Source organism: Hyla sarda, unplaced genomic scaffold (genome assembly GCF_029499605.1).
Source record: "Hyla sarda isolate aHylSar1 unplaced genomic scaffold, aHylSar1.hap1 scaffold_672, whole genome shotgun sequence".
Taxonomy (NCBI): domain Eukaryota; kingdom Metazoa; phylum Chordata; class Amphibia; order Anura; family Hylidae; genus Hyla; species Hyla sarda.
Window position 1 is genome coordinate 67,866 of NW_026610689.1, and position 4,817 is coordinate 72,682.

Sequence of the window (4,817 nt, forward strand, 5' to 3'; positions counted from 1 at the left end):
GGGTTCAGTGTTGGAAAGAAAGATTACCTGTTTATTTGCTGCAGCTGCTTGCTGGCTAGTCCAGTGGGCCCCTACTGCAGGCAAAAGACAATAGGTGGTGCCGCTTGTGTCTGGCCCCTGTTGGAGCGACCAGGCACAGGACTGCTGCTGCTGAATGTCCTCTTTAATTGAATAAGCTCAGCAACCAGCACACCTGTGCAGGTTGGACATGACATGATAGGTAGCTGTCTTTCAGGTAGTGGGTGCTGAATCTTGTTAATTGACATGGGGGTGTCATTGCTGTTGATTGACCATGCATTGGTACTGTGGTATTGGAATAATTAAAACAAATGTTGCCAGCCAGCCATTCCTTGCAATAATGGATAGGACATCAGCTATGAGGCATTTGTTTGTACAAACTGCTGCTCACGACTAATGTTGTAATATAGTGTCTCCATCTGCTGGTGGTATTGAATAAGCAATAGTGCAATGATAGGGTCTGAAAAAGGAGTAAAATAAGAAGCAGCAGCATAGGAAAAAAGGAGGAAAGAAGGAAAACATGGAGAGAAGAAGAAAAGAAGGTATAAAAAAGGTGAAAACATGTTTAAAAAAGTATTTCCATCTCTCTCTATATATGTATATATATATATATATATATATATATATATTTAAAAGAAAAAAAAATTATATATATATATATATATATATATATATATATATATATATATACATATAGAGAGAGAGAGAAAGAGATAGATAGATAGATAGATACACATACATACATACATACATACATACATACATACAACATACATACATACATATGTGTGTATTGTTGGAGTTGCAAACATGGGTGCACTTGACAAACTCAGTGCGGCTATTCCCCATTGAAAGATTGTTGCATCCAGGACCCTTAGCACTGTGATATGCTACTCAATACCACTGGCATGGCCAGGTGTAAACAACATCTGACCTTTGTTGTGTATGTAACCATGGAGATTGTGATGTCACCTAGGCCCACCAAAGAACAGCCTTGTCAGAAGCAGCACTGCCATGATCAGAAGCAGCAGCACCATAAGTTTTCAAATAAGCTGGATTTAACCAAGACAAGTGAGTCCAATAGGATGCAGGTATGTCCTCTATCCTTACAGCTTCCCGTGGCTGTTGGTTTTATACCGTTTGGGGACAGCCAAGGAGGCGTCAGCAGGCAACACAGGTAAGTGTGTGCTTGTGTGTGTGTGTGTGTGTGTTTCCTATGCAGATCCTAAACCCAGTATCAAATGCAAGTAGGAGGAGTAAGAAGGGTTCCTGCCAAAGCCAGGTTATGGATTGCATTTAAAAATGGTCCATCAGAGTGAAATGGACTCCCATCTTCCTGCTTAGCAATAATGATATGGGTTTAGGGCCTGCTGTGTGTACTGGTGGGTGACTGCCACCCAGCCAGAGTGTGTATGGGAGGCTGCCAGCCAGCCTACCTTCCTACAAGTAGTGATGGTGCATGTGAAGGGGACAGCGTTGGTTCCTCCCCTTTCACAGTTATCACTTCTCATTCTTCCTTTTGGCTGGTTAAAATGTGGTGTCTGTTTATATCAGTTTAATATCTGATATGTCCCCTATCTGGTAGCATATATTAAATGCACCACCAGGGTTCAGTGTTGGAAAGAAAGATTACCTGTTTATTTGCTGCAGCTGCTTGCTGGCTAGTCCAGTGGGCCCCTACTGCAGGCAAAAGACAATAGGTGGTGCCGCTTGTGTCTGGCCCCTGTTGGAGCGACCAGGCACAGGACTGCTGCTGCTGAATGTCCTCTTTAATTGAATAAGCTCAGCAACCAGCACACCTGTGCAGGTTGGACATGAGATGATAGGTAGCTGTCTTTCAGGTAGTGGGTGCTGAATCTTGTTAATTGACATGGGGGTGTCATTGCTGTTGATTGACCATGCATTGGTACTGTGGTATTGGAATAATTAAAACAAATGTTGCCAGCCAGCCATCCATTGCAATAATGGATAGGACATCAGCTATGAGGCATTTGTTTGTACAAACTGCTGCTCACGACTAATGTTGTAATATAGTGTCTCCATCTGCTGGTGGTATTGAATAAGCAATAATGCAATGATAGGGTCTGAAAAAGGAGTAAAATAAGAAGCAGCAGCATAGGAAAAAAGGAGGAAAGAAGGAAAACATGGAGAGAAGAAAAAAAGAAGGTAAAAAAAAGGTGAAAACATGTTTAAAAAAGTATTTCCATTTCCATCTCTCTCTCTCTCTATATATGTATATATATATATATATATATATATATATATATATATATATATTTAAAAGAAAAAAAATTATATATATATATATATATATATACATATAGAGAGAGAGAAAGAGATAGATAGATAGATAGATACACATACATACATACATACATACATACAACATACATACATACATACATATGTGTGTATTGTTGGAGTTGCAAACATGGGTGCACTTGACAAACTCAGTGCGGCTATTCCCCATTGAAAGATTGTTGCATCCAGGACCCTTAGCACTGTGATATGCTACTCAATACCACTGGCATGGCCAGGTGTAAACAACATCTGACCTTTGTTGTGTATGTAACCATGGAGATTGTGATGTCACCTAGGCCCACCAAAGAACAGCCTTGTCAGAAGCAGCACTGCCATGATCAGAAGCAGCAGCACCATAAGTTTTCAAATAAGCTGGATTTAACCAAGACAAGTGAGTCCAATAGGATGCAGGTATGTCCTCTATCCTTACAGCTTCCCGTGGCTGTTGGTTTTATACCGTTTGGGGACAGCCAAGGAGGCGTCAGCAGGCAACACAGGTAAGTGTGTGCTTGTGTGTGTGTGTGTGTGTGTGTTTCCTATGCAGATCCTAAACCCAGTATCAAATGCAAGTAGGAGGAGTAAGAAGGGTTCCTGCCAAAGCCAGGTTATGGATTGCATTTAAAAATGGTCCATCAGAGTGAAATGGACTCCCATCTTCCTGCTTAGCAATAATGATATGGGTTTAGGGCCTGCTGTGTGTACTGGTGGGTGACTGCCACCCAGCCAGAGTGTGTATGGGAGGCTGCCAGCCAGCCTACCTTCCTACAAGTAGTGATGGTGCATGTGAAGGGGACAGCGTTGGTTCCTCCCCTTTCACAGTTATCACTTCTCATTCTTCCTTTTGGCTGGTATCAAATGTGGTGTCTGTTTATATCAGTTTACTATCTGATATGTCCCCTATCTGGTAGCATATATTAAGTGCACCACCAGGGTTCAGTGTTGGAAAGAAAGATTACCTGTTTATTTACTGCTGCAGCTGCTTGCTGGCTAGTCCAGTGGGCCCCTACTGCAGGCAAAAGACAATAGGTGGTGCCGCTTGTGTCTGGCCCCTGTTGGAGCGACCAGGCACAGGACTGCTGCTGCTGAATGTCCTCTTTAATTGAATAAGCTCAGCAACCAGCACACCTGTGCAGGTTGGACATGACATGATAGGTAGCTGTCTTTCAGGTAGTGGGTGCTGAATCTTGTTAATTGACATGGGGGTGTCATTGCTGTTGATTGACCATGCATTGGTACTGTGGTATTGGAATAATTAAAACAAATGTTGCCAGCCAACCATCCATTGCAATAATGGATAGGACATCAGCTATGAGGCATTTGTTTGTACAAACTGCTGCTCACAACTAATGTTGTAATATAGTGTCTCCATCTGCTGGTGGTATTGAATAAGCAATAGTGCAATGATAGGGTCTGAAAAAGAAGAAAAATAAGAAGCAGCAGCATAGGAAAAAAGGAGGAAAGAAGGAAAACATGGAGAGAAGAAAAAAAGAAGGTTAAAAAAAAAGGTGAAAACATGTTTAAAAAAGTATTTCCATCTCTCTCTCTCTCTCTATAAATATATATATATATATATATATATATATATATATACATATAGAAAGAGAGAAAGAGATAGATAGAGATAGATAGATAGATAGATAGATACATACATACATACATACATACATACATACATATGTGTGTATTGTTGGAGTTGCAAACATGGGTGCACTTGACAAACTCAGTGCGGCTATTCCCCATTGAAAGATTGTTGCATCCAGGACCCTTAGCACTGTGATATGCTACTCAATACCACTGGCATGGCCAGGTGTAAACAACATCTGACCTTTGTTGTGTATGTAACCATGGAGATTGTGATGTCACCTAGGCCCACCAAAGAACAGCCTTGTCAGAAGCAGCACTGCCATGAGCAGAAGCAGCAGATCCATAGGTTTTCAAATAAGCTGGATTTAACCAAGACAAGTGAGTCCAATAGGATGCAGGTATGTCCTCTATCCTTACAGCTTCCCGTGGCTGTTGGTTTTATACCGTTTGGGGACAGCCAAGGAGGCGTCAGCAGGCAACACAGGTAAGTGTGTGCTTGTGTGTGTGTGTGTGTGTGTTTCCTATGCAGATCCTAAACCCAGTATCAAATGCAAGTAGGAGGAGTAAGAAGGGTTCCTGCCAAAGCCAGGTTATGGATTGCATTTAAAAATGGTCCATCAGAGTGAAATGGACTCCCATCTTCCTGCTTAGCAATAATGATATGGGTTTAGGGTCTGCTGTGTGTACTGGTGGGTGACTGCCACCCAGCCAGAGTGTGTATGGGAGGCTGCCAGCCAGCCTCCCTTCCTACAAGTAGTGATGGTGCATGTGAAGGGGACAGCGTTGGTTCCTCCCCTTTCACAGTTATCACTTCTCATTCTTCCTTTTGGCTGGTATCAAATGTGGTGTCTGTTTATATCAGTTTAATATCTGATATGTCCCCTATCTGGTAGCATATATTAAATGCACCACCA

The 4,817-nt window shown here is 42.0% G+C and overlaps 1 pseudogene; it reads left to right on the top strand.

The window, feature by feature from the left end:
• The first annotated feature begins 4,714 nt into the window (after positions 1 to 4,714).
• On the top strand, positions 4,715 to 4,817 carry LOC130343164 (U2 spliceosomal RNA; annotated as a pseudogene).